This window comes from Balaenoptera borealis, assembly GCF_965194805.1.
Source record: "Balaenoptera borealis genome assembly, chromosome: 7".
NCBI classification, from domain to species: Eukaryota; Metazoa; Chordata; class Mammalia; order Artiodactyla; family Balaenopteridae; genus Balaenoptera; species Balaenoptera borealis.
Genome location: NC_138864.1, coordinates 93,231,468 through 93,258,594, shown reverse-complemented (window position 1 = coordinate 93,258,594; position 27,127 = coordinate 93,231,468). Strand labels below are relative to the sequence as shown.

General features: G+C 37.1%; 1 protein-coding gene and 1 long non-coding RNA gene across 4 annotated transcripts in view; both read left to right on the top strand.

The window, feature by feature from the left end:
* Positions 1–27,127, top strand: part of TMEM168 (transmembrane protein 168) — a 63,168-nt gene that overhangs the window by 13,140 nt on the left and 22,901 nt on the right. The gene's annotated exons all lie outside the window — the stretch shown is intronic.
* LOC309632554 lies at positions 631–22,616 on the top strand. Its single transcript, XR_014246979.1, has 2 exons — positions 631–703; positions 22,353–22,616. It is a non-coding gene; the product is annotated as an uncharacterized lncRNA (long non-coding RNA).

The following is a 27,127-nucleotide window of genomic DNA, read 5'->3' as shown; positions in this document are numbered from 1 at the left end:
TTCTTGGATTGATCCCTTCATCACTATGTAGTGTCCTTCTTTGTCTCTTGTAAGAGTCTTTATTTTAAAGTCTGTTTTGTCTGATATGAGAATTGCTTCTCCAGCTTTCTTCTGATTTCCATTTGCATGGAATATCTTTTTCCATCCCCTCACTTTCAGTCTGTATGTGTCCCTAGGTCTGAAGTGGGTCTCTTGTTGACAGCATAAATATGGGTCTTGTATTTGTATCCATTCAGCCCGTCTATGTCTTTTGGTTGGAGCATTTAATCCATTTACATTTAAGGTAATTATCGATATGTATGTTCCTATTCCCATTTTCTTAAATGTTTTGGGTTTGTTATTGTAGGTGTTTTCCTTCTCTTGTGTTTCCTGCCTAGAGAAGTTCCTTTAGCATTTGTTGTAAAGCTGGTTTGGTGGTGCTGGATTCTCTTAGCTTTTGTTTGTCTGTAAAGGTTTTAATTTCTCCGTCAAATCTGAATGAGATCCTTGCTGGGTAGAGTAATCTTGGTTGTAGGTTTTTCCCTTTCATCACTTTAAATATGTCTTGCCACTCCCTTCTGGCTTGCAGAGTTTGTGCTGAAAAATCAGCTGTTAACCTTATGGGGATTCCCTTGTATGTTATTTGTTGTTTTTCCCTTGCTGCTTTTAATATTTTTTCTTTGTATTTAATTTTTGATAGTTTGATTAACATGTGTCTTGGTGTGTTTCTCCTTGGATTTATCCTGTATGGGACTCTCTGCGCATCCTCGACTTATTTCCTTTCCCATATTAGGGAAATTTTCAACTATAATCTCTTCAAATATTTTCTCAGTCCCTTTTTTTTTCTCTTCTTCTGGGATCCCTATAATGCGAATGTTGGTGTGTTTAATGTTGTCTCAGAAGTCTCTGTGACTATCCTCGATTCTTTTCATTCTTTTTTCTTTATTCTGCTCTGTGGTGGTTATTTCCACTATTTTATCTTCCAGGTCACTTATCCGTTCTTCTGCCTCAGTTATTCTGCTATTGATTCCTTGTAGAGAATTTTTAATGTCATTTACTGTGTTGTTCATTACTGTTTGTTTGCTCTTTAATTCTTCTAGGTCCTTGTTAAACGTTTCTTGTATTTTCTCCATTCTGTCTCCAAGATTTTAGATCATCTTTACTATCATTACTCTGAATTCTTTTTCAGGTAGACTGCCTATTTCCTCTTCATTTGTTTGGTCTGGTGGGGTTTTACTTTGCTCCTTCATCTGCTGCATATTTCTGTGTTTTCTCATTTTGCTTAGCTTACTGTGTTTGGGGTCTCCTTTTCATAGGCTGCAGGTTCGTAGTTCCCATTGTTTTTGGTGTCTGTCCCCCGTGGGTAAGGTTGGTTCAGTGGGTTGTGTAAGCTTCCTCTTGGAGGGAACTGGTGCCTGTGTTCTGGTGGATGAGGCTGGATCTTATCTTTGTGGTGGGCAGGACCGTGTCCAGTGGTGTGTTTTGGGGTGTCTGTGAACTTATTATGATTTTAGGCAGCCTCTCTGCTAATGGGTGGGGTTGTGTTCCTGTCTTGTTAGTTGTTTGGCATGGGGTGTCCAGCACTGAAGCTTGCTGGTCGTTGAGTATATCTGGGTCTTAGTGTTGAGATGGAGATCTCTGGGAGCGCTCTTGCTGATTCATATTACTTGGTGCTGGGAGGTCTCTGGTGGTCCAATATCCTGAATTCGGCTCTCCCACTTCAGAGGCTCAGGCCTGACACCCGACCGGAGCACCAAGACCCTGTCAGCCACCTGGCGTTTGATCAGCCCCCTTAGAACCAGTCTACCCTCCTGTTAGGGATTCGATATCCTGCTAGTGTTGTAGGCTCTCCTGCAGAAACAGTGGGTGGCTGTGGCTCATTGTGGGGACAAGGACACTGGCAGCAGAAGTTCTCCTTATGATTGAATTTTAAGTGTTCTTTTTATATTCTGAATACAAGCCTTTTTATCAGATATATGATTTGGAAATGTTTTCTCCTAGTGTGTGGCTTTTCTTTTTTTTTAATGATATCTTTTAAAGAGTGCAAGTTTTCAGCTTTATGAAGTCCAGTTTATCAACTTTTTCTTTTATGGGCTGTGCTTTTAGGATCACATCTAAGATATTCATTGCTCAGGCCTAGGTCACAAAGATTTCTCTCCTATAGTTTTCTTCCAGTAGTTTTATCATTTTAGTTTTTACATTTAGGTATATGATCCATTTTGAGTTAATTTTTGTTATGGTATGAGGTAAGGATTTTTTTTTTAATATGGCTTTCTAATTGGTCCAGCACCATTTATTGAAAAGACTATCCTTTCCCTTGTTGAATTGCCTTGGCACCTTTGTCCAAAATCAGTTTCTGAGCTCTCTTTTGCATTCCATTGACCTGTATATCTATCCTTAAAACAGGACTATGCTGTCTCCCAAGATATGTTCTAATTTTCTTTGCAATTTCTTCTTTGACCTATGTTAAAGTTAAAAGTTAATAAACTTTTAGTGTGATAGTTTAATATTTGGGGGATTTCCCACATTTTTTCTATTATTGATTTCTAATTTAATTCCAGGTGATTGGAGAACATAGTTTGTATGATTTTAGTCTTTTATTAAGACTTGTTTTGTAGCCTGGCATGTGTTGTATTCTCAAGAATACATTATGTTTCCTTTAAAAGAGTAAGTTGCTGATGTTGTTGATTAAAGTGTTCTATAAATATCAGCTAGGTTATGTTGGTTGGTGGTGGTGTTCATGTATCTATATCCTTGTTGATTTTCTAATTCTGAGAGAGTGATATTGAAAATCTCCATTAAAATTAACTAAATTGTGTACTTCTCATTTCAATTCTGTCATTTTCTTGCCTCATGTATTTTGGGGCTCTGTTTCTAGGTGTATATACATCTTTAATTATACCTTCTTTTTTTTTTTTTTTTTAAATTTATTTATTTATTTTTGGCTGCGTTGGGTCTTCGTTTCTGCGTGAGGGCCCTCTCCAGTTGCGGCGAGTGCAGGCCACTCTTCATCGCTGTGTGCGGGCCTCTCACCGTCGTGGCCTCTCCCGCTGCGTAGCACAGGCTCCAGACGTGCACGCTCAGTAGTTGTGGCTCACGTGCCCAGTTGCTCCGCGGCATGTGGGATCCTCCCAGACCAGGGCTCGAACCCGTGTACCCTGCACCGGCAGGCAGACCCTCAGCCACTGCGCCACCAGGGAAGCCCTAATTATACCTTCTTAATGTATCGACCTTTTTATCTTTATGATAAACAGCATAGTTGAATAGTTACAACAGTCACCTAATGGCTTGCAAAATGTAACATTAACTAGCTAGCTGTTTACAGAGTTTGCCAACTCCTGTTTTAGATCAGTGCTTCTCAACCTTTAATATACATAGGAATCATGTGGGGATCTTGTTAAAATCCCAAAGACTGGAATTAAGTAATTTTGGGGGAGAGCCTGAAACTCTGCATTTCCAAAAATCTTAAAAGTTATGCAGAAAGTCCTAGTCAGCAGTATACCCACTGAGTGGCAAAGTATTAATTTAGCTATTCAAGAATAATGTGTATCTATCAGAGTTTTGTATGCATTAGTTGCTGTTTGGTAACTGCTGCTTTTGGTGTAGAAATTGTGTCTTTGATGCAATTAACCTTTTTTTTTTTAATTGAAGTATAGTTGATTTACAATGTTGTGTTAGTTTCAGGTGTACAGCAAAGTGATTCAGTTTATGTATATGTATAATATATTCTTTTTCAGATTCTTTTCCCATATAGGTTATTTAAAAATATGGAGTATAGTTCCCTGTGCTATACAGTAGGTCCTTGTTGTTTATCTATTTTATATATAGTAGTGTGTTTGTTACTGTCAAATTCCTAATTTATCCCTCCTTCCCACGTTTCCCCTTTGGTAACCATAAATTTGTTCTCTATGTCTGTGAGTCTTTCTGTTTTGTAAATAAGTTCATTTGTATTTTTTTAGATTCCGCGTATAAGTGATATCATATGATATTTGTCTTTCTCAGACTTACTTCACTTAGTATGATAATGTCTAGGTCCATCCATCTTGCTGCAAATGGCATTATTTCATTCTTTTTTATGGCTGAGTAGTATTCCATTGTATATATGTGCCACATCTTCTTTATCCATTCATCTCTCAGTGGACACTTAGATTGCTTTCATGTCTTGGCTATTGTAAATAGTGCTGCAGTGAACATTGGGGTGCATGTATCTTATTGAATTATGGTTTATATCCTGAGGAGTGGGATTGCCAGATCATATGGTAGCTCTATTTTCAGTTTTTTAAGACCATCATCAAGAACTCTACAAATAATAAATGCTGGAGAGGGTGTGGAGAAAAGGGAACCCTCCTACACTATTGGTGAGAATGTAAATTGGTACAGCCACTATGGATAACAGTATGATGCAATTAACTTTCTAAACTTAATTTTTTTAAAAAACCATTTATTTATTTATTTGGCTGCACCAGGTCGTAGTTGCGGCACGCAGGATCTTCACTGCCGAGTGTGGGATCTTTTTTTTAGTTGCAGCATGGGGGATCCTTAGTTGCACCATGTGGGATCTTTTAGTTGCAGCATGCAGGGTCTAGTTCCCTGAGCAGGGATCGAACCTGGGCCCCCTGCATTGGGAGCGTGGAGTCTTAACTGCTGGGCCACCAGGGAAGTCCCTAAACTTAATTTTAATTTAACTAATCTGTGCTCTGCCCAGTGTTCCGTGAGATCATCTCAAATTCATCCAATTAGATTTTTCTTGAACTATTTTTGCTTAACATTCCTAAATGATATTGATACTGATTAGCTTTTTAATAATATAATCTAAACCCATTTTTCACATTTCTGTGAGAGTAATACTAAAGTGTAAAACTGATTCTCCCCTCTGTCCCATTAAAATATCCTTCAGTGGATGGATTTCCACTGGAAAACTGATTGGGTGCGGGCAGACCCAATGTGGCAGGAAAAAAAATGAGAAACTAAAGCCTTTTGAGTAGATCAAATAGTCAGCCATAGGTAGGATCAATGAAAGTAGAGGTAGACTGAAATCTAGAAGACTAGCTAAGAGCAAGAGATAAGGACCTGGACTAAGGTGACAGGGAAAAATTGCTAAGCTAAGGATATAACTGATAGAAGTATCAAGGGAAAAACAGATCTTGTTGAAAAGTAAAATTTATAGAGAATTTGAAATAAATTGATGAAATTTAGAGATGAAGAGTGTTTTGACATGGATTTAGATAGTCTAAATATTAAAAAGATATTGAGAGACTAAAGGGAGCGGATGGGAATGTAGGATGATGGATTTCATTGAGTTGATGACCTAGTGGGCATTTGTTATTAACAAAACATTTTAGAGTAGGTTTATTTTTTAAAGTAAATTTTTAAGCAGTCAAATGTACTCTCATTTTACTACCAGAAAAGTAAAACCAAACAGACACAGACATGAGACTAATCTGCCTCATGGAGCACAATGGGGCTTAGACCTTACTTCCCAAAATGGGCTTAGTCACTTCTTCTTATTTTAAGCTTTTTTGCATGTCAGTAGTTTGGGGGTTTTTTAGTTTTACATAACTTAACAAAAAATTTTTATTAAGGAAAAATTTGCATACAGTAATATTCACCCTTTTTAGTGTACAATTCTGTGATTTTTACAAATGCATATAGTTGTATGACCACTACATTCAAAATATAGAGCAGTTCCATCACCCCCCAAAATTCCCTGCTGCCCCTTTGTAGTCAGTCCCACTCCCAACCCCCAGTACTTGGCAACTAAACTGTTTTCTGTCCCTAAACTCTTTTATGGGGTGTCATATACATGAAATCATACAGTGTATAGCTGTTTGAGTCTGGCTCCTTTCACTTAGCATAATTCATATGAGATTCATCTGTGTTGTTGTGTTATAATATCAGTTTATTCCTTCATATTGCTGAGCAGTATTCCATTATGTGGATGTCTCACAGTGTGTTCATTACTCAATGGAGGGATATTGAAATTAGTTTTTGGTGATTATAAATAAAGCTGCTGTAAACATTCATAGACAGGGTTTTGTGTTAACATAGGTTTTTATTTTACCTGGTGTGGGTTGTATGATAAACGTATGAGCCATGTTTAACTTTATAGAAACTGCCAAACTGTTTTCCAAAGTGGCTGTACCATTTTGCATTCTCACCCGCAATGTATGGGAGTTATCTCTTTGTTTTGTTTTTTAACTATTCTTATAGGTGTGTAGTGGTAACTCGTTGTGGTTTTTATTTGCTATTTCTGTAGTAGCTAAAGACGTTAAGTATCTTTTCATGTGATTACTTGTCATGAGAATTTCAGATCTCGGCAATTTTAAAAATTGGGTTGTTTGTTTTCATGTTGTATTGAGATATAAGTCCTTTATTAGATGCATGACTTGCTAATATTTGCTCCAAGTGGCCTTTTTTCTTGTTTTCTGAAGAGCAGTTCTTAATTTTTCTATACTCTAATTTATCCATTTTTTTCTTTTATGAATTATCTTTTGATGTCATACCTAAGAAATCTTTGACCTCATTTGAGTAGAATCTCTCGCTAACCCCACATGGATAGCTTTGTTTTTTGTTAGTTTTACTGAATTTAATAACATTTTCAGAATGAGTCAGTAGTATCATTCCAAGTCATGTACATTAAAAAGCTGGAATTTTACCATTAGCTTCTGTTGTGTTTTGTTCATAATCTCATTCCAATTTTAAAATGCAACATTACAGCTGTTTCCTGCAATTTATGTTATGTTCATTGAATTTGCTACTTGCTTTCCTCTTTTGTACTTTTTTTCCTTAAATAAGTCAATAAGAAGTACTTACACAGTACCATAGCCATTTGGTGCTAGTTTTATTGCTCAGCCATAGGCTTTTCTGAAATTGATACTTGACAATTCACACAAGGATAAAAAGGGAGGAAAGTGTCCAGATACCCAAGAAAGCATACCCCATGGCTTGCTCTTTTGTTTAGGAATTTTCTCTGAAATCTTTCACATGAGATTTTATATGCCTTTCCTTGCTACCCACTGTCATTTGCAGATTCCGTGGGGTTCTGATGCAACTTTTGGAGGAGCCCTTTGACCCAAACCAGAAAAACCATAATCACCATTAATTTCTCTGTAGGGGAAGCACTAGCAATCACTGGGTTTGACAGATGTAACAAGACCAGCTTCATATCCAAGGAAGGGAGGGAATCCACAGATACAGCACGGTTTCATTTCTAGCAAGATGGCTGGATCAGCCATATTATCTCACTTGACATGGGGAGCAGGGAGTTTTCAAATCTGTTGCCAAAACTAGAAGTTCACGTTTCATAATTTTTTGTTTTGTTTCATTTCTCTTCCTAAAGTTTTGAGATATTTTAGTCTAGATGAGAGGAGGGGACACTAAGTCTTTTTAGCTTGAAGTTATGCTTTTAATTTGATGTTTTATGCATTCTGCCAGAACACAATGAAACAGGGGTAGATGCTTTTTTCCCCTAAAACAACAATAACAATGATCTGAATATTATTTTATTCATGAAACAAGAACATGAATTTCTCCTTTGCCCTGATTTTCCAGCTTTAAAAAATTTTTTTTTTAAATTAATAACTGGAGATATTTTCATTTTAATAATACGGCTTACCAGTTATTAACTGTTTCTTACGTGCCATCCACCATTCTATGTACTTTGAGTGTATTTATTTAATCCTCATGACACTCTGAGATAGGTACCATTATTATTCCCATTTTGTAGAGAAGAAACATGCTTGCGAGATTAGGAAACTTGCTTGAGGCTACACAGCTGGTATGAATCCAGGTAGTCTGCCTTCACAGCCTTTACTCTTAACCACTTAGTTCCATGTATTTTTAGAGTTGGAAATGAGCATACAGATAATTTAATGTAACATCTCTATTTTGTCCATGGGGAAAAGTAAGATTCAACACACTGTACAAGTTTGATTCCCATGCCAGTGTTTTACCTTTATCAGGATTGTGGTCTACAAAAATTTCTATTTTTGCTATCTCTTTTGAGGCTACTCAAAAAAAATTTTTTTTCTAATGCATCTCCTAGGGCCTTAACTCTATAAGATCTCCTAAATAGCAGTAGTCATTTAGATGAAAAGTAACCGTCATAATTTCTATTGTTTTGTTCATAATAACCTCATTGCAATTTATAAATGCTTCATTGTAAATTACAGCTACCATTTTATTGTACTAGACATATTTCACGTATTTCTAATCTATGGAATAAGCTCATAAAATATCCCTCTTTTGTAGATTCAGACTGAAAAGCTTAATTAATTTGTTCATGTACACGCAGATGGTAAATGACTATGCTAGGATTGAACCAAAGTCTAACTCCAAAGCTTGAGTCCTTTCCCCTACAATTTCTTTATTGCCTCTACTTAAAGAAATCGCTGCTTTAAAACTAACTGTAAAGTAGCTTTCCTAATGTTCTTAAAGTTCTGGAACTAAGCAAAGTTTTGGAAGTTGCCTATTGTTTCTTTTTTCTTTTTTTTTTTTTTAATCAGTCATCAATTTTATACACATCAGTGTATGCATGTCAATCCCAATCGCCCAATTCAGCACACCACCATCCCAACCCCACCGCGGTTTCCCCACCTTGGTGTCCATACGTTTGTTCTCTACATCTGTGTCTCAACTTCTGCCCTGCAAACTGGTTCATCTGTACCATTTTTCTAGGTTCCACATACATGCGTTAATATACGATATTTGTTTTTCTCTTTCTGACTTACTTCACTCTGTATGACAGTCGCTAGATCCATCCACGTCTCAACAAATGACTCAATTTCGTTCCTTTTTATGGCTGAGTAATATTCCATTATATATATGTACCACAACTTCTTAATCCATTTGTCTGTTGATGGGCATTTAGGTTGCTTCCATGACCTGGCTGTTGTAAATAGTGCTGCAATGAACATTGGGGTGCATGTGTCTTTTTGAACTATGGTTTTCTCTGGGTATATGCCCAGTAGTGGGATTGCTGGGTCGTATAGTAGTTCTATTTTTAGTTTTTCAAGGAACCTCCATATTGTTCTCCATAGTGGCTGTATCAGTTTACATTCCCACCAACAGTACAAGAGGGTTCCCTTTTCTCCACACCCTCTCCAGCATTTGTTGTTTGTAGATTTTCTGATGATGCCCATTCTAACTGGTGTGAGGTGATACCTCATTGTAGTTTTGATTTGCATTTCTCTAATAATTAGTGATGTTGAGCATCTTTTCCTGTGCTTCTTGGCAATCTGTATGTCTTCTTTGGAGAAATGTCTATTTAGGTCTTCTGCCCATTTTTAGATTGGGTTGTTTGTTTCTTTAATATTGAGCTGAATGAGCTGTTTATATATTTTGAAGATTAATGCTTTGTCCGTTAATTCATTTGCAAATATTTTCTCCCATTCTGAGGGTTGTCTTTTCGTCTTGTTTATGGTTTCCTTTGCTGTGCAAAAGCTTTGAAGTTTCATTAGGTCCCATTTGTTTATTTATTTTTGTTTTTATTTCCATTACTCTAGGAGGTGGATCAAAAACGATCTTGCTGTGATTTATGTCAAAGAATGTTCTTCCTATGTTTTCCTCTAAGAGTTCTGTAGTGTCCGGTCTTACATTTAGGTCTCGAATCCATTTTGAGTTTATTTTTGTGTATGGTGTTACGGAGTATTCTAATTTCATTTTTTTACATGTAGCTGTCCAGCTTTCCCAGCACCACTTATTGAAAAGACTGTCTTTTCTCCATTGTATATCTTTGCCTCCTTTGTCATAGATTAGTTGACCATAGGTGCGTGGGTTTATCTCTGGGCTTTCTATCTTGTTCCATTGATGTATGTTTCTGTTTTTATGCCAGTACCATATTGTCTTGATTACTGTAGCTTTGTAGTATAGTCTGAAGACAAGGAGTCTGATTCCTCCAGCTCCGTTTTTTTCCCTCAAGACTGCTTTGGCTATTCGGGGTCTTTTGTGTCTCCATACAAATTTTAAGATGATTTGTTCTAGTTCCGTAAAAAAGGCCATTGGTAATTTGATAAAGATCGCATTGAATCTGTAGATTGCTTTGGGTAGTATAGTCATTTTCACAATATTGATTCTTCCAATCCAAGAACATGGTATATCTCTCCATCTGTTGGTATCATCTTTAATTTCTCTCATCAGTGTCTTATAGTTTTGTGCATACAGGTCTTTTGTCTCCCTAGGTAGGTTTATTCCCAGGTATTTTATTCTTTTTGTTGCAATGGTAAATGGGAGTGTTTCCATAATTTCTCTTTCAGATTTTTCATCATTAGTGTATAGGAATGCAAGAGATTTCTGTGCATTAATTTTGTATCCTGCAACTTTACCAAATTCATTGATTAGCTCTAGTAGTTTTCTGCTGGCATTTTTAGGATTCTCTATGTATAGTATCATGTCATCTGCAAACAGCGACAGTTTTACTTCTTGTTTTCCAATTTGTACTCCTTTTATTTCTTTTTCTTCTCTGATTGCCATGGCTAGAACTTCCAAAACTATGTTGAATAATAGTGGTGAGAGTGGACATCCTTGTCTCGTTCCTGATCTTAGAGGAAATGCTTTCAGTTTTTCACCGTTGAGAATGATGTTTGCTGTGGGTTTGTTGTATATGGCCTTTATTATGTTGAGTTAGGTTCCCTCTATGCCCACTTTCTGGAGAGTTTTTATCATAAATGGGTGTTGAATTTTGTCAAAAGCTTTTTCTGCATCTATTGAGATGATCATATTGTTTTTATTGTTCAATTTGTTAATATGGTGTATCACATTGATTGATTTGCATATATTGAAGAATCCTTGCATCCCTGGGATAAATCCCACTTGATCGTTGTGTATGATCCTTTTAATGTGTTGTTGGATTCTGTTTGCTAATATTTTGTTGAGGATTTTTGCATCTATATTCAGGAGTGATATTGGTCTGTAATTTTGTTTTTTTGTAGTATCTTTGTCTGGTTTTGGTATCAGGGTGATGGTGGCCTCATAGAATGAGTTTGGGAGTATTCCTTCCTCTGCAATTTTTTGGAAGAGTTTGAGAAGGATGGGTGTTAGCTCTTTTCTAAATGTGTGATAGAATTCACCTGTGAAGCCATCTGGTCCTGGACTTTTGTTTGTTGGAAGATTTTTAATCACAGTTTCAATTTCCTTACTTGTGATTGGTCTGTTCGTATTTTCTGTTTCTTCCTGGTTCAGTCTTGGAAGGTTATACCTTTCTAAGAATTTGTCCATTTCTTCCAGGTTGTCCATTTTATTGGCATAGAGTTGCTTGTAGTAGTCTCTTAGGATGCTTTGTATTTCTGCGGTGTCTGTTATAACTTCTCCTTTTTCATTTCTGATTTTATTGATTTGAGTCCTCTCCCTCTTTTTCTTGATGAGTCTGGCTAATGGCTTATCAATTTTGTTTATCTTCTCAAAGAACCAGCTTTTAGTTTTATTGATCTTTGCTATTATTTTCTGTGTTTCTATTTCATTTATTTCCACTCTGATATTTATGATTTCTTTCCTTCAGGTAACTTTGGGTTTTGTTTGTTCTTCTTTCTCTAGTTCCTTTAGGTGTAAGGTTAGATTGTTTACTTGAGATTTTTCTTGTTTCTTGAGGTAGGCTTGTATAGCTATAAACTTCCCTCTTAGAACTGCTTTTGCAGCATCCCATAGGTTTTGGATCATCGTGTTTTCATTGTCATTTGTCTCTAGGTAATTTTTGATTTCCTCTTTGATTTCTTCAGTGATCTCTTGGTTATTTAGTAACGTATTGTTTAGCCTCCACATGTTTGTGTTTTTTATGTTTTGTTCCCTGTAATTCATTTCTAATCTCATAGCGTTGTGGTCAGAAAAGATGCTTGATATGATTTCAATTTTCTTAAATTTACTGAGGCTTGATTTGTGACCCAAGATGTGACCTATCCTGGAGAATGTTCCATGCACACTTGAGAAGAACGTGTAATCTGCTGTTTTTGGATGGAATGTCCTATAAATATCAATTAAATCTATCTGGTCTATTGTGTCATTTAAAGCTTCTGTTTCCTTATTTATTTTCATTTTGGATGATCTGTCCATTGGTGTAAGTGAGGTGTTAAAGTTCCCCACTATTATTGTGTTACTGTCGATTTCCTCTTTTATAGCTGTTGGCAGTTGCCTTATGTATTGAGGTGCTCCTATGTTGGGTGCATATATGCTTATAATTGTTATATCTTCTTCTTGGATTGATCCCTTGATCATTATGTAGTGTCCTTCCTTGTCTCTTGTAACATTCTTTATTTTAAAGTCTATTTTATCTGATATGAGTATAGCTACTCCAGCTTTCTTTTGATTTCCATTTGCATGGAATATCTTTTTCCATCCCCTCACTTTCAGTCTGTATGTGTCCCTAGGTCTAAAGTGGGTCTCTTTTTTTTTTTTTTTTAATTAATTAATTAATTTATTTATTTTTGGCTGTGTTGGGTCTTCGTTTCTGTGCGAGGGCTTTCTATAGTTGCGGCAAGCGGGGGCCACTCCTCATCGCAGTGCGCGGGCCTTTCACTGTCGCGGCCTCTCCTGTTATGGAGCACAGGCTCCAGACGCACAGGCTCAGCAGCCGTGGCTCACGGGCGTAGTTGCTCCACGGCATGTGGGATCTTCCCAGACCAGGGCTCGAACCCGTGTCCCCTGCATTGGCAGGCAGGTTCTTAACCACTGCACCACCAGGGAAGCCCTAAAGTGGGTCTCTTGTAGACAGCATATATATGGGTCTTGTTTTTGTAACCATTCAGCAAGCCTGTGTCTTTTGGCTGGAGCATTTAATCCATTCACGTTTAAGGTAATTATCGATATGTATGTTCCTATGACCATTTTCTTAATTGTTTTGGGTTTGTTTTTGTAGGTCCTTTTCTTCTCTTGTGTTTCCCACTTAGAGAAGTTCCTTTACCATTTGTTGTAGAGCTGGTTTGGTGGTGCTGAATTCTCTTAGCTTTTGCTTGTCTGTAAAGCTTTTGGTTTCTCCATCGAATCTGAATGAGATCCCTGCCGGGTAGAGTAATCTTGGTTGTAGGTTCTTCCCTTTCATCACTTTAAGTATATCATGCCACTCCCTTCTGGCTTGTAGAGTTTCTGCTGAGAAATCAGCTGTTAACCTTATGGGAGTTCCCTTGTATGTTATTTGTCATTTTTCCCTTGCTGCTTTCAATAATTTTTCTTTGTCTTTAATTTTTGCCACTTTGATTACTATGTGTCTCGGCGTGCTTCTCCTTGGGTTTATCCTGTATGGAACTCTCTGACCTTCCTGGACTTGGGTAGCTATTTCCTTTCCCATGTTAGGGAAGTTTTTGACTATAATATCTTCAAATATTTTCTCTGGTCCTTTCTCTCTCTCTTCTCCTTCTGGGACCCCTATAATGCGAATATTGTTGCGTTTAATGTTGTCCCAGAGGTCTCTTAGGCTGTCTTCATTTCTTTTCATTCTTTTTTCTTTATTCTGTTCCGCAGCAGTGAATTCCACCATTCTGTCTTCCAGGTCACTTATCCGTTCTTCTACCTCAATTATTCTACTATTGATTCCTTCTAGTGTAGTTTTCATTTCAGTTATTGTATTGGTCATCTCTGTTCGTTTGTTCTTTAATTCTTCTAGGTCTTTGTTAATCATTTCTTGCATCTTCTCAATCTTTGCCTCCATTCTTATTCCGAGGTCCTGGATCATCTTCACTATCATTATTCTGAATTGTTTTTCTGGAAGGTTGCCTATCTCCACTTCATTTAGTTGTTTTTCTGGGGTTTTTTCTTGTTCCTTCATCTGGTATATAGTCCTCTGCCTTTTCATCTTGTCTGTCTTTCTGTAAATGTGGTTTTTGTTCCATAGGCTGCAGGATTGTAGTTTTTCTTGCTTCTGCTGTCTGCCCTCTGGTGGTTGAGGCTATCTAAGAGGCTTGATGGGAGGCTCTGGAGGTGGGTAGAGCTGACTGTTGCTGTGGCGGTCAGAGCTCCGTAAAACTTTAATCCACTTGACTGTTGATGGTTGGGGCTGGGTTCCCTCCCTGTTGGTTGTTTTGCCCGAGGCAACCCAACACTGGAGCCTACCTGGACTCTTTGGTGGGGTTAATGGCAGACTCTGGGAGGGCTCACACCACGGAGCACTTCCCAGAACCTCCGCTGCCAGTGTCCTTGTCCCCACGGTGAAACAGAGCCAGCCCCCGCCTCTGCAGGAGACCCCCCAACACCAGCAGGTATGTCTGGTTCAGTCTCCCCCAGGGTCACTGCTCCTTCCCCTGGGTCCCGATGCACACACTATTTTGTGTGCGCCCTCCAAGAGTGGGGTCTCTGTTTCCCCCAGTCCTGTCAAAGTCCTGCAATCAATTCCCACTAGGCTTCAAAGTCTGATTCTCTATGAATTCCCCCTCCCATTGCCAGACCACCAGGTTGGGAAGCCTGACGTGGGGTTCAGAGCCTTCACTCCAGTGGGTGGACTTCTGTGGTATAAGTGCTTGCCAGTCTGTGAGTCACCCGCCCAGCAGTTTTGGGATTTGATTTTACTCTGATTGCGCCCCTCCTACCGTCTCACTGTGGCTTCTCCGCTGTCCTTGGACGTGGGTTATCCTCCTTGGTGAAGTCCAGGGTCTTCCTGTCGGTGATTGTCCAGCAGCCAGTTGTGATTCTGGTGCTCTCACAAGAGGGAGTGAGAGCACGTCCTTCTGTATATATTCTTTTCCATTATGGTTTATCACAGGAGATTGAATATAGTTCCCTGCGCTATACAGTAGGACGTTGTTGTTTATCCATCCTATATATAATAGTTTACATCTGCTAATGCCAAACTCCCAGTCCTTCCCTTCCCCACTTCCCTTCCCCTTGGCAACTACAGGTATGTTCTCTGTGTCTGTGAGTCTGTTTCTGTTTCTGTTTTCTTTTTTTAAAATAAATTTTATTTATTTATTTTTGGCTGTGTTGGGTCTTCGTTGCTGTGTGCAGGCTTTCTCTAGTTGTGGCGAGCAGGGGCTACTCTTCATTGCGGTGTGCAGGCTTCTCATTGCGGTGGCTTCTCTTGTTGCGGAGCACCGGCTGTAGGAGCACGGGCTTCAGTAGTTGTGGCATATGGGCTCAGTAGTTGTGGCTCACAGGCTCTAGAGCGCAGGCTCAGTAGTTGTGGTGCATGGGCTTAGTTGCTCCACGGCATGTGGGATCTTCCCAGACCAGGGCTCAAACCCATGTCCCCTGCATTGGCAAGGGGATTCTTAATCACTGCACCACCAGGTAAGTCCCTATTTCTGTTTTGTAGATAGGTTCATTTGTGCTGTATTTTAGATTCTACGTGTAAGTGATATCATATGGTATTTGTCTTTCTCTTTCTAACTTCACTTAGTATGATAATCTCTAGTTGCATGTGTGTTGCTGCAAATGGCATTATTTCATTTTTTTTTAATGGCTGATTAGTATTCCATTGTATATATGTACCACAACTTCTTTATCAATTCATCTGTCAATGGACATTTGGGTTGTTTCCATGTCTCGGCTATTGTGAATAGTGCTGCTTGTGAACATTGGGGTATGTGTATCTTTTTGAGTTATAGTTTTGTCTGGGTATATGCCCAGGAGTGGGATTGCTGGATCATATGGTAATTCTATTTTTCGTTTTCTGAGGAACCTCCATATTGTTTTCTGTAGTGACTGTACCAACTTATATTCCCACCAACAGTGTAGGAAGGTTCCCTTTTCTCCACACTCTCTCCAGCATTTGTTATTTGTAGACTTTCTAATGATGGCCATTCTGACATGTGTGAGGTGGCACCTCGTTTTAGTTTTGATTTGCATTTCTCTAATAATTAGTGATGTAGAGCATCTTTTCATGTGCCTACTGCCCATCTGTATGGCTTCTTTGGAGAAATGTCTGTTAAGGTCTTCTGCCCATTTTTCGATTGGGTCGTTTGTTTTTTGTTGCTGTTGTTGAGTTGTATGAGCTATTTGTATATTTTAGAGATTAAGTCCTTGTCTGTTGCATCATTTGCAAATATTTTCTCCCATTCCGTAGGTTGTCTTTTCGTTTTTTTAATGGTTTCCTTTGCTGTGCAAAAGCTTGTAAGTTTGATTAGGTCCCATTTGTTTAGTTTTGTTTTTATTTCTCTTGCCTTGTGAGGCTGACCTAAGAAAACATTGGTACGATTTATGTCAGAGAATGTTTTGCCTATGCTCTCTTCTAGGGGTTTTATGGTGTCATGTCTTATGTTTAAGTCTTTAAGCCATTTTGAGTTTATTTTTGTGCATGGTGTGAGGGTGTGTTCTACCTTCGTTGGTTTACATGCAGCTGTCCAACTTTCCCAGCACCACTTGCTGAAGAGACTGTTTCCCATTTTATATTCTTGCCTCCTTTGTCAAAGATTAATTGACCATAGGTGTGTGGGTTTATTTCTGGGCTCTATTCTGTTACACTGATCTGTATGTCTGTTTTTGTACCAAAACCACACTGTTTTGATTACTGTAGCTTTGTAGTACTGGCTAAAGTCTGGGAGAGTTATACCTCCTACTTTGTTTTTATTTTCCCCTCAGGATTGCTTTGGCAATTCTGGGTCTTTTATGGTTCCATGTAAATTTTTGGATTATTTGTTCTAGTTCTGTGAAAAATGTCATGGGTAATATGGTAGGGATCGCATTAAATCTGTAGATTGCTTTGGGTAGTATTGCCATTTTTACAATATTAATTCTTCAAATCCAAGACCATGGGATAGCTTTCCATTTCTTTGAATCCTCTTTTATTTCCTTTATTAATGTTTTATAGTTCTCCGCGTATAAGTCTTTCACCTTCTTGGTCAGGTTTATCTCTAGGTATTTTTTTTTTTGGTGTAATTTTAAAAGGTATATATATATATTTTTTTTACATTCCCTTTCTGATATTTCATTGTTAGTGTAAATAAATGAATGTTAATCTTGTATCCTGCTACTTTGCTGAATTAATTTATTAGATCTAATAGTCGTTGTGTTGAGTCTTTAGGGTTTTCTATATATAGTATCGTGTCATCTGCATATAGTGACAATTTTATCTCTTTCCTTCCAATTAGGATACCTTTTATTTCTTTTTCTTGTCTGATTGCTGTGGCTAGGACTTCCAATACTATGTTGAATAGAAGTGGTGAGAGTGGGCATCCTTTTCTTGTTCCAGATTTTAGCAGGAAGGCTTTCAGCTTTTCACTGTTGAGTATTATACTGACTGTGGGTTTATGATAAATGGCTTTTAGTATGTTGAGATATGTTCCCTCTATTCCCATTTTGGTAAGAGTTTTTATCATGAATGGATGTTGAATTTTGTCACATGCTTTTTCTGTATCTATTGAGATGATCATGTGGTTTTTGACTTTTCTTTTGCTACTGTGGTTTATTACATTGATTGATTTGCAAATGTTGAACCAGCCTTGTGAACCTGGGATGAATCCCACTTGGTTGTGGTGTATGATCTTTTTTATGTGTTGTTGGATTCGGTTTACTAATACTTTGAGAATTTTTGCATCTATATTCATCAAAGATATTGGCCTGTAATTTTCTTTTTTGGGGATGTCTTTGTCTGGGTTTTGGTACCAGGGTGATGGTGGCTTCATAGAATGTCTTTGGGAGTGTTCCCTCTTCAGTCTTTTAGAAGAATTTGAGAAGAATTGGTATAAGTTCTTCTTTGTATGTTTGGTAGAATTTGCCGGTGAATCCATCTGGTTCTGCGCTGTTGTTTGTAGGGAGTTTTTTTAATTACAGATTCTATTTCACTTCAAATGATCAGTCTGTTCACATCATTTATCTGTTTCTTCTTGATTCAGTTTTGGTGGGCTGTATGTTTCTAGAAAGTTGTCCATTTCTTCTAGGTTGTCAAATTTGTTGGCATATAATTGTTCATAGTATTTCCTTATGGTTTTTTGTATTTCTGTGGTATCAGTTGAGATTTCTCCTTTTTCATTTCTTGTTTTGTTTATTTGGGTTCTCTCTCTTCTTGGTGAGCCTGGGCAGAGGTTTGTCAATTTTGTCTACCCTTTCAAAGAACCAGCTCTTGGTTTTGTTGATTTTTTTCTGTTGTTTTGAATCTCTGTTTTTTCCTCCCTGGTCTTTATTATTTCCTTCCTTCTGCTGACTTTAGGTTTTGTTTGTTGTTCTTTCTCTAATTCTTTTAGGTGGTAAGTTAGGTTGTTTACTTAAGATTTTTCTTGTTTTTTGATGAAGGCCTATATTGCTATGAACTTCCCTCTAAGAACTGCTTTTGCTGCGTCCCATAGATTTTGTATGGTTGTGTTTTCATTGTCATGTGTCTCAAGTTATTTTTTAATTTCCTTGTTGACCCATTGGTTTTCTAGTAGCATGTTGTTTAGTCTCCATGTAGTCATTTTTTTTTCTCATTTCTTTTCCTGTGGTTGATTTCTAGTTTCACGCCATTGTGGTCAGAGAAGATGCTTGAAATAATTTCTGTACTCTTAAATTTGTTGAGGTTAGTGTTGTGCCCTAGTATGTGGTCAATCCTAGAGAATCTTCCGTGTGTGCTTGAAAAGAATGTGTATTCTGGTTTTTTTGGATGTAATGTCCTGAAAATATCAATTAAGTCTAACTGTTCTGTTGTATCATTTAGGATATCTGTTGCCTTATTGATTCTCTCTCTGGAAGATCTGTCTGTTGATGTGAGTGGAGTGTTAAAGTCTTCTACTATTATTGTATTTCCACTGATTTCTCTCTTTATGTCTGTTATTATTTGTTTTATATATTTGGGTCCTCCTATATTACGTGCATATAAGTTGATGAGTGTAATATCCTCTTCTTGTATTGATCCTCTTATCATTATATAGTGCTCTTCTTTATTTTTCTTCATAGTCTTTAAAGTATATTTTGTCTGATGTGAGTATTGTAACTCCTGCTTTCCTGTCATTTCCGTTTGCCTGAAATATTTTTCCATCCCCTCACTTTCAATCTGTCTGTGTCCTTTGCCCTGAGGTGGGTCTCTTATAGGCAGCATATTGTAGGCTCTTGTTTTTTTTATCCAGTCTGCCACTCTGTGTCTTTTGATTGGAGTATTCAGTCCATTGTCATGTAAGGTAATTATTGGTACATATGTATTTATTGCCATTTCAACCTTTTTTTCCAGTTGATTCTTTGTTTCTTCTTTGTTTCTTTTTCTTCTTCTTCTTGTGGTTTGATGATTTCTTTTCATTTTATGCTTGTGTTCTCTTCTTTTTGGTTTTTGTGAAGCTATTGTATGTTTTTGATTTGTGTTTGCACTGTTTTTCAAGTATGTTAAACCCTTCCTATATCTGCTTGCTTTAGACTGATAATCGATACATGGCCTTTATTATGTTGAGGTAAGTTCCCTCTATGCCCACTTTCTGGAGAGTTTTTTATCATAAATGGGTGTTGAATATTATCAAAAGCTTTTTCTGCACCTTTTGAGATTATCATATGGTTTTTAGTCTTCAATTTGTTGATATCACACTGATTTTCAGACATTGAAGAATCCTGGCATCCCTGGGATAAATCCCACTTGATCATGGTGTATGATCCTGTTAATGTATTGTTGGATTCGGTTTGCTAGTATTTTATTGAGTATTCTTGTGTCTATGTTCATCAGTGATACCTGTAATTTTCTTTTTTTGTCGTATCTTTGTCTGGTTTTGGTATCAGGGTGATGGTGGCGTCATAGAATGAGCTTGGGAATGTTCCTTCCTCTGCAGTTTTTTGGAAAGGTTTCAGAAGGATGTGTTAACTCTTCTCTATGTGTTTGAAAGAATTTACCTGTGAAGCTCTCTGGTCCTGGACTTTTGTTAGTGGGAAGTTTTTTAATCACTGTTCTAATTTCAGTACTTGTGATTGGTCTGTCCATATTTTCTGTTTCTTCCTGGTTCAGTCTTGGAAGTTTGTGCCTTTCTAAGAATTTGTCCATTTCTTTTAGGTTGTCCATTTTATTGCCGTATAGTTGTTTGTAGTAGTGTCTTATGATCTTTTGTATTTCTTTGGTGTCAGTTGTAACTTTTCCTTTTTCATTTCTAATTTTATTGATTTGTGCCCTCTCCCTTTTTTTCTAGATGAGTCTGACTAAAGGTTTATCAATTTCATTTATCTTTTTAAAGAACCAGCCTTTAGTCTCATTGAACTTTTCTATTATTTTCTTCATTTCTATTTCATTTATTTTTTGCTCTGATCTTTGATTTCTTTCCTTCTACTAAGTTTGGGTTTTGCTTGTTCTTTTTGCTCTAGTTGCTTTAGGTGCAAGAACAGGTTGTTTGTTTGAGGTTTGTCTTGTTTCCTAGGTAAGATTGTATTGCTATAAACTTCCCTCTTAGAACTGCTTTTGCTGCATCCCATAGGTTCTGGATCATCGTTCTTTTGTTTTCATTTGTTTCTAGGTATTTTCTTTTGTTTTTAATTTATTTTTGGCTGCGTTGGGTCTTCGTTGCTCTGCGCAGGCTTTCTCTAGTTGCGGCAGGTGGGGGTTACTCTTTGTTGCGGTGTGCAGGCTTCTCATTGTGGTGGCTTCTCTTGTTGCAGAGCATGGGCTCTAGGCATGTGGGCTTCAGTAGTTGTGACTTGTGGGCTTCATTAGTTGTGACTTGCAGGCTCTGTAGTTGTGGCTTGTGGGCTCTAGAGCACAGGCTCAGTAGTTGTGGCGCAGGGGCTTAGTTGCTCCATGGCATTGGGGATCTTCCCAGATCAGAGCTCGAACCCATGTCCCCTGCATTGGCAGGCGGATTCTTAACCACTGCGCCACCAGGGAAGCCCATGTCTCTAGGTATATTTTGATTTCCTCTTTTTCTTTCTTCAGTGATCCATTGGTTGTTTAGTAGCATAGTGTTTAGCCTCCACGTGTTTGTGTTTTTTACCTTTTTTTCTTGTAGTTGATTTTTAATCTCGTAGTGTTGTGCTCAGAAAAGATGCTTGATATGATTTCAGTTTTCTTCAATTTACTGAGGCTTGCTTTGTGGCCCAGTATGTGATCAATCCTGGATAATCTGCTGCTTTTGGATGAAATGCTCTATAAATATCACAATCATCTGGTCTAATGTGTCATTTAAGGCCTGTGTTTCCTTACTGATTTTCTACATGGATGATCTATCCACTGATGAAAGTGGGGTGTTAAAGTGCCCCACTATTATTGTGTTACTGTTGAGTTCTCCTTTTATGGCTGTTAGCACTTGATTATTTATTGAGGTGCTCCTATGTTGGGTTCATATATATTTACAACTGTTATATCTTCTTCTTGGATTGATCCCTTGATCATTATGTAGTGTCTTTCTATGTCTCTTGCAACAGTCTTCATTTTAAGGTCTATTTTGTCTGATATGAAAATTGCTACTCCAGCTGTCTTTGAATTCCATATGCATGGAATACCTTTTTCCATCCCTTCACTTTCAGTCTGTATGTGTCCCTAGATCTGATGTGGGTGTCTTGTAGACAGCCTATATCTGTGTCTTGCTTTTGTATCCATTCAGCCAGTCTATGTCTTTTGGTTGGAGCATTTAATCCATTTACATTTAATGTAATTATCGATATGTATGTTCTTATTGCTGTTTTGTTCATTGTTTTGGATTTATTCTTGAAGGTCTTTTTTCTTCCCTTTTTCTTTTGTTCTGTTGACTTGATGTTTATCTTTAGTGTTGTGTTTGGATTGCTTTTTCTTTTTTGTGTGTGTATCTATTGCAGATATTTGGTTTGTGGTTCCCATGAGGTTTTGATATAGCAGTCTATATATGTACAATGTTGTTTTAAGTTGCTGGTCTCTTAATTTCCAGTGCATTTCCAATATCTTGCATTTATACTCTCCTCACGATTGCTGGTTTTGATGTTATATTTGTGTGGGGGTGATTTCCTACCTTTGTTTTATGTTTGCCTTTACCAGTGAGTTTTCCCACTCATAATTTTCTTGTTTCTAGTTGTGGCTTTTTCTTTTTTGCCTAGAGCAGTTCCTTTACGATTTGTTGTAAAGCTGGTTTGGTGGTGCTGAATTCTCTTAGTTTTTGTTTGTCTGTAAAGCTTTTGATTTCTCCATTTAATCTGACCGAGGGCCTTGCTGTGTAGAGTATTCTTGGTTGTAGTTTTTTCCCTTTCATCACTTTAAATATATCATGCCACTCCCTTCTGGCCTGCAGAGTTTCTGCTGAAAAATCAGCTGAAATGGGCATTCCCTTGTATGTTATTTGTTGTTTTTCCCTTATTGCTTTTAGTATTTTTTTCTTTGTGTTTAATTTTTGTCAGTTTGATTACTATGTGTCTCAGTGTGTTACTCCTTGGGTTTATCTTATATGGGACTCTGCACTTCCTGGACTTGAGTGTTTCCTTTCTCATGTTAGGGAAGTTTTTCAGCTATAATCTCTTCAAATATTTTCTCAGACCCTTTCTCTCTCTCTTCTCCTTCTGGGATCCCTATAATGCAAATGTTGGTGTCTTTAATATTATCCCAGTGGTCTCTATAGATGGTCCTCATTTCTTTTTTTTTTTTTTTAACACACACACACTGTATTTTATTTTTACAAGAGATAAATAGACTGACACGAAGCATTGTACATGGATGACCACAACAAAAGCAACAATGATTGCAATTACCAAACCTGAAACATACTCATACTATGTCATAATATTGACATTCAGTCCAGTAATCCTCCACTGTAACAGCTCCTTTACTTTGCAGTGAAAATTGATTTGTATATTCTTTGCCTCTGAGTCCTTGTGGGATTTTTTTTTTTTAATTCAAACAGAAAGTCACAAAAATTATACTCATCCTCATCAGTTCACTCAGTCCCATGTAATTAATCTTTTTTTTTCATCTTGATCTTTTGTTAGCACTTTTTTGAGTTATCAGTTTTTCATTAGAGTTCTGAAAATGCTTATTCATTCAGTTCAGCAGTACAGTCAGTTACCAGAAACCTGTACTTGTCAGAGTCTTTTCCATGAATTTCTTGAAGATGAAACCCTTTTATAGGAATATATTTGCAAAAGCATCAGAGTACACCCAGAACTGTCTGTAAATGACAAAAGACTTTAAAATGACCACAGTTAAAGGTTTGATGAAAGTTCATAATAATGCAGTTGACAAGAAAATTAGTTATTTCTGAGATATACATTTTAAAGTAATAACTAGGATTATTACTTATAACATTATACCAGAACATATAAGATTTTTAGAAATTTCATGTAATGTCTGAAACATTTATATTAACATATTTCCATACATATTTCCATACAAATACAAATATAAGATTTTTAGAAATTTCATGTAATGTCTGAAACATTTATATTAACATATTTCCGTACAAATAACCCAATGAAAGTTTAGTATTAGTTGTTTTGTTTGTTTGTTTTTTTATACTGCAGGTTCTTATTAGGCATCAATTTTATACACATCAGTGTCTACATGTCAATCCCAATCGCCCAATTCAGCACACCACCATCCCCACCCCACCGCAGTTTTCACCCCTTGGTGTCCATATGTCCGTTCTCTACATCTGTGTCTCAACTTCTCCCCTGCAAACCAGCTCATCTGTACCATTTTTATAGGTTCCACATACATGCATTAATATACGATATTTGTTTTTCTCTTTCTGACTTACTTCACTCTGTATGACAGTCTCTAGATCCATCCACGTCTCAACAAATGACTCAATTTCGTTCCTTTTTATGGCTGAGTAATATTCCATTGTATATATGTACCACAACTTCTTTATCCATTCGTCTGTTGATGGGCATTTAGGTTGCTTCCATGACCTGGCTATTGTAAATAGTGCTGCAATGAACATTCGGGTGCATGTGTCTTTTTGAATTACGGTTTTCTCTGGGTATATGCCCAGTAGTGGGATTGCTGGGTCATATGGTAATTCTATTTTTAGTTTTTTAAGGAACCTCCATATTGTTCTCCATAGTGGCTGTATCAATTTACATTCCCACCAACAGTGCAAGAGGGTTCCCTTTTCTCCGCACCCTCTCCAGCATTTGTTGTTTGTAGATTTTCTGATGATGCCCATTCTAACAGGAGTGAGGTGATACCTCATTGTAGTTTTGATTTGCATTTCTCTAATAATTAGTGATGTTGAGCATCTTTTCATGTGCTTCGTGGCCGTCTGTATGTCTTCTTTGGAGAAATGTCTATTTAGGTCTTCTGCCCATTTTTGGATTGGGTTGTTTGTTTCTTTAATATTGAGCTGAATGAGCTATTTATATATTTTGGAGATTAATCCTTTGTCCGTTGATTCGTTTGCAAATATTTTCTCCCATTCTGAGGGTTGTCTTTTCATCTTGTTTATGGTTTCCTTTGCTGTGCAAAAGCTTTGAAGTTTCATTAGGTCCCATCTGTTTATTTTTGTTTTTATTTCCATTACTCTAGGAGGTGGATCAAAAAAGATCCTGCTGTGATTTATGTCAAAGAGTGTTCTTCCTATGTTTTCCTCTAAGAATTTTATAGTGTCCAGTCTTATATTTAGGTCTCTAATCCATTTTGAGTTTATTTTTGTGTATGGTGTTAGGGAGTATTCTAATTTCATTCTTTTACATGTAGCTGTCCAGTTTTCCCAGCACCACTTATTGAAGAGACTGTCTTTTCTCTATTGTATATCTTTGCCTCCTTTGTCATAGATTAGTTGACCATAGGTGCGTGGGTTAATCTCTGGGCTTTCTATCTTGTTCCATTGATCTATTTTTCTGTTTTTGTGCCAGTACCATATTGTCTTGATTACTGTAGCTTTGTAGTATAGTCTGAAGTCAGGGAGTCTGATTCCTCCAGCTCCATTTTTTTCCCTCAAGACTGCTTTGGCTATTAGGGGTCTTTTGTGACTCCATACAAATTTTAAGATGATTTGTTCTAGCTCCGTAAAAAATGCCATTGGTAATTTGATAGGGATTGCATTGAATCTGTAGATTGCTTTGGGTAGTATACTCATTTTCACAATGTTGATTCTTCCAATCCAAGATCATGGTATATCTCTCCATCTGTTGGTATCATCTTTAATTTCTTTCATCAGTGTCTTATAGTTTTCTGCATACAGGTCTTTTGTCTCCCTAGGTAGGTTTATTCCTAGGTATTTTATTCTTTTTGTTGCAGTGGTAAATGGGAGTGTTTCCATAATTTCTCTTTCAGGTTTTTCATCATTAGTGTATAGGAAGGCAAGAGATTTCTGTGCATTCATTTTGTATCCTGCAACTTTACCATATTCATTAATTAGCTCTAGCAGTTTTCTGGTGGCAGTTTTAGGATTCTCTATGTATAGTATCATGTCATCTGCAAACAGTGACAGTTTTACTTCTTCTTTTCCAATTTGTATTCCTTTTATTTCTTTTTCTTCTCTGATTGCCATGGCTAGGACTTCCAGAACTATGTTGAATAATAGTGGTGAGAGTGGACATCCTTGTCTCGTTCCTGATCTTAGAGGAAATGCTTTCAGTTTTTCACCATTGAGAATGATGTTTGCTTGGGTTTGTCATATATGGCCTTTATTATGTTGAGGTAGGTTCCCTCTATGCCCACTTTCTGGGGAGTTTTTATTATAAATGGGTGTTGAATTTTGTCAAAAGTGTTTTCTGCATCTATTGAGATGATCATATGGTTTTTATTCTTCAATTTGTTAATATGGTGTATCACATTGATTGATTTTCGTATATTGAAGAATCCTTGCATCCCTGGGATAAATCCCACTTGATCGTGGTGTATGATCCTTTTAATGTGTTGTTGGATTCTGTTTGCTAGTATTTTGTTGAGGATTTCTGCATCTATATTCATCAGTGATATTGGTCTATAATTTTCTTTTTTTTGTAGTGTCTTTGTCTGGTTTTGGTATCAGGGTGATGGTGGCCTCATAGAATGAGTTTGGGAGTGTTCCTTCCTCTGCAATTTTTTGGAAGAGTTTGAGAAGGATAGGTGTTAGCTCCTCTCTAAATGTTTGATAGAATTCACCTGTGAAGCCATCTTGTCCTGGACTTTTGTTTGTTGGAAGATTTTTAATCACAGTTTCAATTTCATTACTTGTGATTGGTCTGTTCATATTTTCTGTTTCTTCCTGGTTCAGTCTTGGAAGGTTATACCTTTCTAAAAATTTGTCCATTTCTTCCAGGTTGTCCATTTTATTGGCATAAAGTTGCTTGTAGTAGTCTCTTAGGATGCTTTGTATTTCTGCGGTGTCTGTTGTCACTTCTCCTTTTTCATTTCTGATTTTATTGATTTGAGTCCTCTCCCTCTTTTTCTTGATGAGTCTGGCTAATGGCTTATCTATTTTGTTTACCTTCTCAAAGAACCAACTTTTAGTTTTATTGATCTTTGCTACTGTTTTCTTTGTTTCTATTTCATTTATTTCTGCTCTGATCTTTATGATTTCTTTGCTTCTGCTAACTTTGGGTTTTGTTTGTTCTTCTTTCTCTAGTTTCTTTAGGTGTAAGGTTAGATTGTTTACTTGAGATATTTCTTGTTTCTTGAGATAGGCTTGTATAGCTATAAACTTCCCTCTTAGAACTGCTTTTGCTGCATCCCATAGGTTTTGGGTCATTGTGTTTTCATTGTCATTTGTCTCTAGGTATTTTTTGATTTCCTCTCTGATTTCTTCAGTGATCTCTTGGTTATTTAGTAACGTATTGTTTAGCCTCCATGTGTTTGTCTTTTTTACGTTTTTTTCCCTGTAATTCATTTCTAATCTCATAGTGTTGTGGTCAGAAAAGATGCTTGATATGATTTCAATTTTCTTAAATTTACTGAGGCTTGATTTGTGACCCAAGATGTGATCTATCCTGGAGAATGTTCCATGCACACTTGAGAAGAACGTGTAATCTGCTGTTTTTGGATGGAATGTCCTATATATATATCAATTAAATCTAACTGGTCTATTGTGTCATTTAAAGCTTCTGTTTCCTTATTTATTTTCATTTTGGATGATCTGTCCATTGGTGTAAGTGAGGTGTTACAGTCCCCCACTATTATTGTGTTACTGTCGATTTCCTCTTTTATAGCTGTTGGCAGTTGCCTTATGTATTGAGGTGCTCCTATGTTGGGTGCATATATATTTATAATTGTTATATCTTCTTCTTGGATTGATCCCTTGATCATTATGTAGTGTCCTTCCTTGTCTCTTGTAACATTCTTTATTTTAAAGTATATTTTATCTGATATGAGTATAGCTACTCCAGCTTTCTTTTGATTTCCATTTGCATGGAATATCTTTTTCCATCCCCTCACTTTCAGTCTGTATGTGGCCCTAGGTCTAAAGTGGGTCTC